Raw genomic sequence first — 13,193 nt, 5'->3', positions numbered from 1 at the left:
TTTCTCCCACTCTCTCTCCCTGTCTCCCTGTTTCTCTATCTATCTGTCTGTCTCATTCTCGACCTGTCTCTGTTTCAAGTCTTCTCTCTCTGTCTCTGTCTCAATCACTCTTTCAATCTTTCTATTTCTCTTTCTCCCTCATTCTCTCTCATACTGTCTCTGTCTGTTTCTGTGACTCTCTGTCTCTGTCACTCTGTCTCTCTGTCTCTCTCTGTCTCTCCCCCCCCCCCCCCATTCTCTCTCAGGTCTAACTGGTTTGACTGATATGGGAAAAAATGTGTGACTTTAAAATCTATATCTACCAGTGAATCAACAGATATTTTTAAGTGCCCATTATTTGCCAGGCTCTGTTCTGAGCACCAGAGGATACAAAGAAAAGCAAAAGTCAATTCTTGATCTAAAGGAGGAGACACATGCAAAGACCTCTGGACAAACCAGCCCTATCTTTATGGGATAAATAGAGAATAACCAACAAAGGGAAGGCCCTAGAATAAAGAACGATGGGACCAGCCACTTGAGTCCTTCAGAAGTTGGGAGAGATAATGCAAGGACTGTTTTGGGGATCCATGTGGGAACCACAATGGTCTGTTGCTCCCCCAGTTCTGAAATTTTCCTGGGTTAAGAATTCAGTCAGGACCTGGAGATGCTGGAAAGTGTGTGTGGGGGTGGGGGGGGTGGGAGGAAGGATATCATCGTGGGAATTCACACACCATGTCAAGGCTGGATTCAATGACCTCTTAGATCTTTCCAATCTTTCTCTTAAGGTGCCATGAGGGGAACCTCATGAGCTCTCTCCCTGGAGTGGGTGGCAGTCCTCTAAACTTCCCCAGGCAACCCCAGGCATCAGGCAGCTGCCCAGGAACCACGTGGCTTTATTTTAATTCTGGCACAAAGATTTTGTTTCAGGGCTCTACCTTATAGCAGGGCATCCTAAACTCCCTGTCACCCCCAACTGCAAGGAGAATCTTACTTTCCAGAGTCTCTGATCTCCCTACAATAGAAATTCTCTCTCCATGTACTTGAGGAAGGAAAAGCTAATGGCTGGATACCAGCAAGAGGGCTAATCAGAACCACCTCATTTCCTTAAGTTAAGAAAGTCTAGACCTTGCCTTCCTCCCTACTGCTTCACCCTTAGGGCTTCTGGGCTTTTCCATCTGCCTTGTGGCCAAACTTGGTTTTGATTTTGTTGCTGTTTAGTTGTTCAGTGGTGTTTGACTCTTTATGACCCAGTATGGGGTTTTCTTGGCAAAGATGTTGAAGTTTTGCCAGTGGATTAGGCAAACCAAGGTTAAGTGACAAGGTCACATAGTGAGTGTCTAAGGTCAAATTTGAACTCAGGTCTTCCTGACTGCTCTGTTCTTCTATTCTATGCTTCATCTGGTTAGCAGCCTGGCTTTAGATTTTGTTGTCCAACAACTCTGTGAGGGAGGTAGTATTATTATGTCTCATTTTATGGATGAAGAAACTGAGTTATAGAGATATTTAGAGACATACCCCAAGACCCACAACTAGGAAGTATCTAAGACAAGATTTAAACACAGTTCTTCCAGACCAATGCAATCTGTCTCTCCCAATTAGAGGGTGAGCTTCTTGAGATCAGACTACCTTGTTTTTTCTATTGGCATCCCTGTCCTTTGGCATATATTATCATTTAATAAATAAAACTTTTTTCTTTTCTTTTTTCCTTCTTCTTTCTTCCTTTCCTGTGCTTCCCCCCATTTTTCCTTTTCTTTCTCTCTTTTTTCTCCCTTATTTTCCCCTTCTTTTTTTCTTCTTTCAGTTTCTTTCTCCTTTTATCTTTTCTTCTTTCCTTTCCTTTTTTTTCTTCCCTCCTTCCTCCCTTCTTTCTTTCCTTTTCACTTTCCTTCTTTATTTTCTTTTTTCTCTTCCTTTCTTTTTCTTTCCTTGTTTCTTTATTCCTTGTTTCTCCCACTCCTCACCCTTCTCTCCTTCCCTCTTCTTCCCATCCTTCCTTCTTTCATTCCATTTATTCATTCACTCCAAATAAGGGTAGAAGGGCCTCTATCCCTGTTCTATAGAGGTGGCAACAAAGGAACCTGAGGCCCAGGGGTTGTGACTTGCTCCAGGCCATCTGTGGATGGGAAGCTTGCACAGCAGCTATTCAACCCCAAGTCCTCTGTCTGAGCCAGAGCTCAGCTAGATGCAAGAAAAGAAACCCATCAAGGTGAAAGTGATTTGCCTTCATCTTAGAAGAAAGCCTGAGACCTGTTTGTCCTCTCCACCTCTGCAGCTCCCAGCCCCAAGGTCAAGCGGAGAAAGCTCCCCTGCCCTCGCTCACTGGGACCCAGATGCTCCAATGTCTCTGTTCTTACTGAAAGACTCGGTCTGAGCCCGAGAAGCAGCTGTGCTAATAAAATACGCGTAGCCACATCAACAGGATCTGTTGGGGGTGAGGGGTGGGGGGGGGGGGTATAGATTGAGGGGAAAGGGGCGGGAGTGCGGAAGAGAAGGCCAAGTTGAAATAAAGTCTTTCCTTATCATTTTCATTTCAGAGGTGGTGTGGCTCTAGCTACCTTTGCAGTCCAGTATCTGGTGACACAGCGGCCCCTGCTGGCACAGGGGGAGGTTTGGGGTGCATTCATATGTACCTAGCAAAGGAAGGACTATAAAATCCGGTGATGAGTTACTCAATTAAAAAGATAGAGAGCACTTGAAAGATCTGCCTTCTGCAATGAAATAATTTGGAAGAGGACAAGTTAAAGATCTGTCTGGCTGCTGAGAAGGATAGGAAGATGCTACTACCTCTCTTTAGATCTCTGAATCTTCTGAAAGCCCCCAAAGCCCAAAGAGACTTTAAGCAAGTTCAAAGACTTTCTCCCCTCTTCCACTCTGGTCAACTCTCTGCCTCACCCCCAACAAAGGAGCTGGACATTGATCTCCATCAATGGGCTTTGGTACTAGGGTTAAAATAATTTCATAGCATCATATTTACAGAGTACATTTACTTAGTTATATTTAAGGTTTGCAAAACATTTTACGGGCTTGTTTTGAGACTCAAAATAACCCTATGAGGTAAGTGCTACTATTTTGAGGGAAATTATTATTAATAAGCAATAGTTTGAGGAGATCCAGAGTTCCCCTTTTCCCAAGGTTCTCAATTCAAAATTGGGGCTTGAAGCACATTACTGATAAGGATATTGAATTTACAGTCTCATCAATCTTGGTCAGACCCCACCCAACCTTTCAAATAATTTTAAGTAGAGAAGCCCATTGTACTCTACACAGGTTTGAGTGGGGAGAAATACTATGATTAGATTGGCCAAGGCTGGACAATTTAGAAATACATCCCCCCCCCTTTGCCCCCCCCCAGTCTTTATTACAATAGATCTACCTCTCATTATAATATTTATTCTCATTAATTTTTTTTGTTTTGTTTTGTTTTTTAGATTTTTCAAGGCAATGAGGCTAAGTGGCTTGCCCAAGGCCACACGGCTAGGTAATTATTAAGTGTCAGAGGTTGGATTTGAACCCAGGTACTCTCTTCTCATTAATTGTTAACCAATAAGAGTTGGTTGCTACGCTCAGGTATAGCCACTCTTCCAGGGGCATATAAACTGTGAGTCCATGGCCATGATTCATCTTTAGTACAAGAGATGGCCAAGTGACCATTCTGTTTATTAATAAAATGCTAGAATTATTAATGAAATTATTGATTATCTAGTCTCTCAAATGTCATAATTATCTTCATTTTACAGTTGAAGAAACTGAGACTGAATCAGATTGCCTTCTGTTCAGGGAGAGAGGGGAGGGAAGGGAGAATGGGGGAAAAATATAAAATTCAAAACCTTATCAAAAAATGATAGGAAGAAACTACTATTGTATATAATTGGAAAACAAAATATTTATATAATTAAAAAAAACTGAGACTGAAAGAAATTAAATGACTTATCTAGGGTCATACTAACTAATGTCTAGGGAAGGATTTGAACCCATCTTCCTAATTCTATTCCCTTTCTTCCATAGAAAAGAGGGTGTGATATCAGGGGGGAATAGAGGAAAGAGCCCTGGCCTTGGAGTCAGGACTTTGAAGTTCAAATCTTGATTCTGTTACTTATGAACTCTATGACCTTGGGCAAATAGGAACCATATCTGGGTCACTGTTTATTCATCCATAAAAAAAAAAAAAAGAGAGAACTGGATTAAATTACCTCTAAAGTTCCTTCCAGCTCCAAATCTCTGATTCTATATGAGGAGGTGATCTCTAAGGTTTCTTCTAGCTTTAAATCCTATGATCCTATAATCTGAAAGACACATACTAGCAGGAACAAGACAAATAACCCTAAGCGTTTAGAAATGGGGCAGAGAAACAATTAGGTTTCCACTAGAGTCTGTCGGTCACACCCCCTTCCCTACCTCCAAAAGATATTAACTGTGATGAGCTTATGAAGGACTAAGTTTCTAGGGAAACATACTCTTCCATTTGGGGGTGCAGGTTAGGTATTGGCTCTCTCCATTTCACTTCAGCCAATTGCAGCAGGGAGGGGAAGAATCTGTGAAGTCATCTATTCCAAGCCATCGTCAAGATAACTAGTCATCTGTCTCATTCTTGTACCAAGGAGCAGTAAACAATTTAGAAAAATGAATGTTTAGGCTAATACCAGCTGAGGCCAAGATGGAGTCCTGGGTTCTTTTAGTAAACAAAACAAAATGAAATCAAAATAAGAGATGGAGCAGGGCTCAAGGACTGTGAATAACTCACTAAAAGATATCTGAAAGCATGGAAATATACAGGGAGAACTAAGGGGAGTCCAGTTTCTTATGTTTCATAGCTTGGGGGTAGTAGCTACCCTCACTCTCCTTCAATGGTTTAATTGTCGAATTGTAAATTACTGCTAGGAAGCCCATAAACAAACCCAATGATTAGGAACGGAAGAGGGAATGACTCGGAAATCCTTCTCTCCATAAAATATTTCCTTACTGAGTGCTTGTCAAATTGCCAGACATAAGGTATTGGCACATTTCATTCCTCCATCAATTATGCCTTCTGAGAAACTAGCCCCTCCCCAAACAAAAGTTTCCCCATCTGGCTGTCTCTGTCCTATTTCTTTTTGGGTAATCTGAACTGCTGCTAATCAGAAAAAATGTGGAGGGAGGATTGTTCTCCAAAGACTCCACCACTAGGATTAACATTTTTATGACCCCCTCCCCAGCCCTGTTGACAGCAGTTCATATATGCTCACATGCACACACACACACACACACACACACACACACACACACACACACAGAGTACCCATTTGAAAATAGACAACCCAAATCCTAGAATATTATAGATGGTTTTTATTGTTCAGTTGTGTCCAAATCCTTGTGACCCATTTGGAGGTTACTTGACAAAGATATTGGAGTGGTTTGCCATTTTATCTCCAGTTCATTTTACAGATGAGGAACCTGAGGCAAACTGGGTTAAGTAACTTGTCCAGGCTTGTGTCCAAGGTTAGATTTGAACTCAAGTCTTCCTGACTCTAGTCCTGGTGCTCTAACCAGTGTCACCTAGCTGCCCCAGTTAGAGATGAATGAGAATTTAAATAATTAAAAAGTCCAAAAGTCTTATTTGACAGAGCATGAAATTGAGACCCAGAAAAAAGGACATGACATGCCTAATATCAAAGAGCAAGGTTAGTAACAGAGTCATCACCAGGATAACATATTGTTTCATTTTAAGAGTGAGAAAAGTGAGGTCCAGAAGGCCACACAAGTCATCAATAGCAGAGCCCACATTCAAACCTAGGCTCTCTGACTACAGATTCATCAGGAATGTCTTTTGATTCCAACAAGGTTCAGTCTCAAACTATTCAGTTCACCCTTTTGTTTGTTTGAGGGAAAATATGGGACAGTATTTCAATTCACTAAAAATACATGGGATTCAAAGTATGGAAAAAAGTATATTGTGAATAAACACAGAATTCACAAAATGTTTATATTTTCCAATACAGCCATTATATACCACCCAGGTTATGAAGCTAAAGATCATTTATGTGAAAACTCAACAAATAATTTTCATTCTTCTGCAACCTATACTATCTAAGGATAGAAGAGATGTGAGTCAGAAGGACCGGAGTTCAAATCCAGCCTCAGACACTTGACACTTACTAGCTGTGTGACCCTGGGCAAGTCACTTAACTCTGATTGCCTGGCGTGCAGGGCCATCTCCAGTCATCCTAATTCATATCTGGCCGCTGGATCCAGATGCCTCTGAAAGAGAAAGTGGGGCTGGGTGACTTAGACAGACCCATTCACTCAAATCCAGTCACTTCCCTGCTGTCATGGTCTTCTTTAAGAATGAAGGACAAGGGGCGGCTAGGTGAGGCAATGGATAGAGCACTGGCCCTGGAGTCAGGAGTACCTGAGTTCAAATTCATTCGGTCTCAGACACTTAATAATTACCTAGCTGTGTGGCCTTGGGCAAGCCACTTAACCCCATTTGCCTTGCAAAAAAAAAAAAAATGAAGGACAAACTTCATACTATCTGACCAACTCATAGAGGGTGAATGAGGATTTATTGCTCAGCCAGGGTAGGGCTTCCTCTTGTTCTTTAGGCACAAGAGGACCCATTGGTGATATTTGTATCTTCCAACAAGTTGCTAAAAGCTAGAAGTGACCATTTCTTGGGATTGCTAATCACTAGACTGAGCTCAGAAAAGTAAATGAAAAAGACACCAGAAATTTGGGAAGTTTAGGTCCTTCCAGTAGTGCATGCACATAGGGTGTTCAGGGAGGACTAGCATCTCTAGTGGGAGGGTTTACTGAGCCCTTTTCAGAACTGTTCATCCACATTTGGTTTTCACCTATCACTCTTTTCTTACCCATGGTTCCAAGAGAATGCATAGTGGCCACACCCTGGTAAACAGCCTCGAGAGACAGACTAAACTAGGTTGATGATAGCTGATAGGCCTCAAACCCATTGGTGAATCAGAGAGATGTTTACCTAAGCATGTGAAGACTTCCCCTAGAAGAATGGGCAAATAAGAATAATTTGTTCCAATGGCCATAAGTACAGTTTAAAGTAGCCACTATGGAGCACTTAGAGTTTGGTCAGATAAGGTCATTGCTTCCTGAGCCATCGCTAGGCATCTTGACTTTTGTCTTACCACTGGAATTCAATGACTCAGGAAAAGACAGGAAGGCTGATGACTTTATGTTACTGCCTCACTTAAATCCAATTCACACGTGAGTCTAGACATCATCCTGTGATGTCTTTGGTTCTCTTTGAAAAGGAAGGGCAAACAAGAACAGTTCAGAACTCAGTTTAGTTCTAAGTCAGTCATCCCACTCTGGTAGCTTCTTCCTCATGTCTTTTATCAATCCCAAGGTTTCTCTCAGACATCCCCAGTTGCTCTCACAACTCAATCGTACTATCATCCTGTTGTCCATTTCTTATCCTGAGAGATCACTACCACCCACCCCTTCCCATCTGTAGAGTCTTATTTCCTGGGCCGACCTTTCTTTTTAAACATTAACTACCCATTCACTTATCTAGAGCATAATTACTGTTCATTTACCCTGGCCCAAAACAGGCTAAAAAATCCCCAAAGGCTTTTCTCTATCCATTTGCACATACCTTCAACTCTATATCAAAGAGTGTTGGATTAACATCAAAGAACCAAAAGGCCACTCACTTCCTCTTATAGCCCAGCAGAGAGTAGTGGTATCTGTAGGACGGAAGCCTGATCATTCTGAATCCCACCAACGCCTGGACAGTCTCTAGTTGAAAGATAATTGTTTCTCTCCCCCACCCCCCACCCTTCTAAATACTTACAGATGTTTGCCGGCTTTCCACCGCTATGTGTCTTTTTAGGATGGTAAGGCAAACAATCAGACTCATATAAATATTTTAATCTCTCTTTTTATTTCTTCCTTTTAAACACAAGAATTAAGAGGAGGTTTCTGGAAGAGGTTTTCTTTTCTTCCTGTTGGAGTTTGAATGGGCAAAACCTTATGAGCCTTAGTCACACAGGAATTTTTTAAAGGATAGTAATAATAATAATAATAATAATAATAATAATAGTTAACTCTTATATAGTGCTTTAAAGTTTGCAAAGCCTTTCATATATGTTATTTCATTTCATCCTGACCTACTTATAAGGCTAATTCCTGTATTATCCCCATTTTTCAGCTGTGGAAACTAGTACTCTAAGATGTTTGTTGTTTATTGACTCCCAAGATCACTCTGGGGCAAGATTTGAAAGATAAATTAGACCCTCCTCATATGTAGTGACCTTCCAACTCTCAGGAGAATTTAAAGGGGCCACAATCCAGAATAAATTCTGTAAGTCATCAAAATTATAGGCTGAACTGGGGGAAGGACAGCTTCTAATTTGGGACCAAGGCTTCTATATTGATAAAGCACTGGGATGATTTTGCCTTGGGACTCAGTCAGAGATGAGGACTCCACAAAATCCCTCCTTGGAATTAGGCTTCCAACCATGCATCTCACCAATTGGCTACCTGTTGCTCTCAATAAGCTTCTTCCTCATTGCCTCCAGTTCTGCCCCATAAATTTACACACAGGTCTCCTCGAAAAACAAAATCTATTAGCACCAAGTATAACAATCTACTTCATATCATGGCATATTTTAAGAGAATGGCTCTAAAATTAAAAAACAAATCTGCAAAAATAATTTTGAAAAGAAGACCTACTGTTTGATGTGAAACCCTGTGGATCTGGTCATACATGTCCCTTTGAAGACACGAGGATCATGTTATATCTTTCACCTGTCAGGCTGGAAGGAAACTCAGAGGTTCCCTTAGCCCACACCCTTCATTCTGTAGAAGAGAAAACTGAGGCCCAGAAAAGAAAAATAGTTTACCCAAAGTCACACACACCGTCATGATGTGTGGTATGTCAGAGCTGGAAGGAATCTTCAAGATCCTCTAGGTCAATCCTCTAATTTCACTGATGGGGAAACTGAAACCTATAGAGAAGTGACTTGCCTAAGGTCACATAACTAGTGACTTATAGGGCTGGGACTTGAATCAGTGAGTTTTTCTTTTCTTTTTCAACAACAACCATGTTACCAACTTCAATCCTGAAGCTAAGATCGTAGCCCTAAGTCACAATCTTATGATGCTCCATGGGTTTCTATACCTTGGAACTTGTCCTTATCTCTAGGCAAGAGAGCCTCCTCATACATCTTCAGCCCAGAAGGGAAATCCCTTGAGAAAAGGAGTACCCTAATAGACCATGAAGTCTTGTGTGCTGGAACTATTTGTGCCTTTATTTGCAAACCTATCACTCAGCACAGTGCCTGCACATAGTAGGCACTTAATAAATGCTTGTAAGTCAACTGACTGGTAGCAAAGGTCTAATGTGGTGCCCATCATTCCTCTCTCTTTCAACCCCAACCCTAATACTTCCAGAAACGTACAAGCTCTTATCTCTAAAGGTCAACCATAACATGTTCTGTTGGCTGCCACTCCATCTTGACCAAAGGAGTGAGACAGGGCTTTCTGCCCTCATTCCATGCCACTCCATTCTCAGGGCTTAGTGCCTGTCTCACTTTGCCCACTTTGCCTGGATTCTCTCTTCTTCCTTTATAAGTTTAGTTGTAGAAGTTGAAGTTCAAAAGCAAGGGGGCTCTAAGGAGATAGAAGGTGGCCATTGCTGTCCTTAGGGGAAGTGATGCAAATGGCATTCTAGGTTCTTCAGTAATCTATCAAAATTACTAAATTTCACTTATTTATGTTCCAGCAGAACCAGAACTTAGAATTCAGAATGGTTGGGGAAGGGAGGAAAGGAAGATTGGGAGGGAAGCTTCTGAATAGAGGATGGTCCAACCTTGGTAGTAGTTATTCCTGAAGATAAGACAGTCCATGCCCCAGAGTCTGGCCCTCATCTCCCCTTCATGTAGTGAAAGGAATGATTCAGGAGAAGGGCATCATAGTGTCAGAAATCTGGAGCTAGGGCAGGTGCACAGAGACCTGAGCAGGGAACAAGGTCACACACCACAGCAACACAACAGGTGGGGTTATAATAAACTATAAGGGTGACCATTAGACTAAGAAAGAAAGAATGATCCATCCATCCTGGAAAGATTTTCCTCAGGGAGAAAATTTGTTATTGATGATGCATGAATTCATTTGGGGTTTTCTGAGCAAAGATACTGTAGTGTTTCACCAATTCAGGCAATCAGGGTTAAGTGACTTTACATAGCTAGTGTGTGAAGTCTGAGGCTGGATTTGAACTCAGGAAGATGAGTTCTTCCTTACTTCAATCCCAGGCCTCCATCTACTACACCACCCAGCTGCCCTCAGGGAGGAAATATGTTCTCCAAAGATGTCAGATTCCTGAAACAAAGTTCCAGTAGCCCCACCCATGTTATGGATCTATATAATGGTAAAACTCAAAACTTTCTGTATCATCCTGCCTTATCCCACCTTTATCCTATATCTGGACCTTTATTATGTTTTCCATCTTCCCCAAAATGGATTTCTTCAACACTCATACCTCACTCAGTCTTCCTTTAAGACATAATCTGATACCACCTTCTTAATGGAGTTTTTCCTGATAGTTCCATTTCAGAAAGGTCTCCCTATCCACAAATTTTCTCAGAGCATTTTGTCTGACTCTTTCCCTTGCCTCTATCATACTTTGATTTTTATTTATGCACATGCTTCACCTCTCCTACTAGATTATAATCTCCTTAATATATAAACTCCTTGATGGCAACAGTTACATTGTATTTCATTCTAGAATGTCCCTGCCTTTTGAAATACTTTACAAATATCATCTCCTTGGATCCTCATAACAACCCTGGGAGATAGGAGATATTATTATTCCCATTTTACAGATGAGAAAACTGAGGTAAAAATTAAATGATTTGCCCAGGGTCACATAGATGTAAGTGTCTGAGACTGGATTTGAACTCAAATCTTCCTGACTCCAAGTCCAAAGTTTTCGCCTCAACATAACTAAACAAAAACCTAGGGCTTACTTAATGAACTTTGTGTTAGATCATATAAACAAAGAGAAGAGTAAGGAAGCAAAAGGGACTACAGCATGGAATATTGGACCAAATACAATATTGGATTTGTAGTCAGAGGTCCTGGATTCAAATGTTAGTTCTGCCTCTTACTAGTTGTATGGCCTGTGGAATGTCTCTGAGCCTCAGTTTCCTCATTTGTAAAAGGAGGAGCCTGGGGAAAATAGCTTCCAAGGTCCTATTCAGACCTTAAGTCTTTGATCTTAGGGAAATAGATTGCTTTATAATATTTTCCAAGGAGAAGCAGAAGGCTGTTAAAAGGGAATACCATTGCTTTATGAGTCTAGACTTCTAAAATTTAAATCTGAATAGGGACATAAAATAAGAGATGCTGTCATAAGAAAAATTTCCTTAAACGTTTAAAGCCCAAAGACTCACATTAAAGGCCTAATTGAAAATTGCCACATTGGGTCATTGTCATTGGTCAAGGAGGAATTCTGGTCTTTTTGTTCTCAGCTAACTGACCTTCGGCTCCAATATATCAAAGTTTTTCCCTTCCACTTCTTGGAGCTCTTCAGAGCAAGTGAAGGCAAATGTAATTCTAGGATACCTCCTCTCAATCCTAACCTTTTCCTCTCCCTTCTGTCCCCTGGAAGAAAAGTGGCTCTGGAGACCAAATTGTTAGATTTTGGGGGTGAGCATTTACACCACAGAAATCTGTGCTAGTTACAAATTAGGGGTTGATTTCTTATTTTATTATTTATCTAGAATTAAGAAATGAGAAAGAAAATATTAATAGAAGAAGGGACAAGCATTGATAAAAGAGAAGGCCAAACAAATGTTATTTTACTTGATCTTCACAACTATGCTGGGAGTTAAATGTTATTATTTTCATCTTACAATTAAGAAAACTGAGTGATTTCACCAGGGTCACCTAGATGGTAAATGTGAGAAGACAAATTCAAACTCAGGTCTTCCTGACATTATTCATTGCACCATCTTGCTGTATTATTTGCCATAGGGCCTTGTCAAACCCTAGGTCTGAGAGGACCCATCACATCTGATAACGTCTCTCACAAGAACAGATATACAAAGATCTCAAATGCTAAAAAGACAAAGTACACCTCACTCAATAGACCCCAGATAATTAAACCGTAGGCACAATCTATAGGTAGCTGGCCATAAAAACTAGCAAAAAAAAAATAAGATATTGGCTGCAGAAAATATGGAGGGTAAAGGAAACTGTTCAATAATCTAAAGAGAATAAAGGTGGGCAGCTAGATGGAATGGTGGAGAGTGTGCCAAGCCTGGAGTTAGGAAGACAGTTCCTTGAGTTCAAATCCAGCCTTGGATACTTCATAGTTGTGTGACTCTGGGCAAGTCACTTAACCCTATTTGCCTCAGTTTCTCATCTGCAAAATAAACTGGAAAAGAAAATGACAAATCACTACAATATCTTTGCCACGAAAATCCCAAATGTGGTTACAAAGAGTCAGACATAACTGAAATAGCATAAGAACAACAAAAAAGAGAATATTCTATGTTGTTTCATCTAGTTATATTTAGTAGATAAGTATGCAAAAGCATATCCTGTGAAAACAGAGTCAATAGAACAAAAGTCTAGTAAAAGCTCAGGCTTGTTAAAGGCAACAAAAAGGAGAGAAGGGATAGCTTTTTTTTTGTTTTTGTTTTTGCAAGGCAATAGGGTTAAGTGACTTGCCTAAAGTCACACAGCTGGGTAAGTATTAAATGTCTGAGGCCACATTTGAACTCAGGTCCTCCTGACTCCAAAGCCAGTGCCCTGGTCATTGTGCCACCTAGCTGCCCCAGGTTGCTTTTTTTAGTCATATTGAAGACAAGAAGAAGATTCAAGAAGAAATAAGATCACTGTTTAAGCTGTGGTATGATGATAATGATGGTATGATAATATGATATGATGATGGTATGATAATAACAGATGGAAGAAAAAATGTAGAATTACTTAACTCAGGTTTTATTCCTGTCTTCCTGTCTTCTCTGCCAAGAACAATATGCAGTCTAGAAAGGATAAAGCAGAAAAGGCTAAAATGGGCTTTGAAACCAAATGAGAGGAAATGGCAAAAACACACAGAGAGAACTATTCAATGTATGGGAAATACTGAGTCTCTATTATTCTGCTGAGTATGTTGGTCTACACTTGCAATTCTTGCGAGGGAATGATGAAGCTTGTGGTTTAGAGGTCCTCACTAAGTCTGGTACTAATATAGTGAACCC

This window comes from Macrotis lagotis, chromosome 2 (genome assembly GCF_037893015.1).
Source record: "Macrotis lagotis isolate mMagLag1 chromosome 2, bilby.v1.9.chrom.fasta, whole genome shotgun sequence".
NCBI classification, from domain to species: Eukaryota; Metazoa; Chordata; class Mammalia; order Peramelemorphia; family Peramelidae; genus Macrotis; species Macrotis lagotis.
This window is presented reverse-complemented; position numbering follows the sequence as displayed.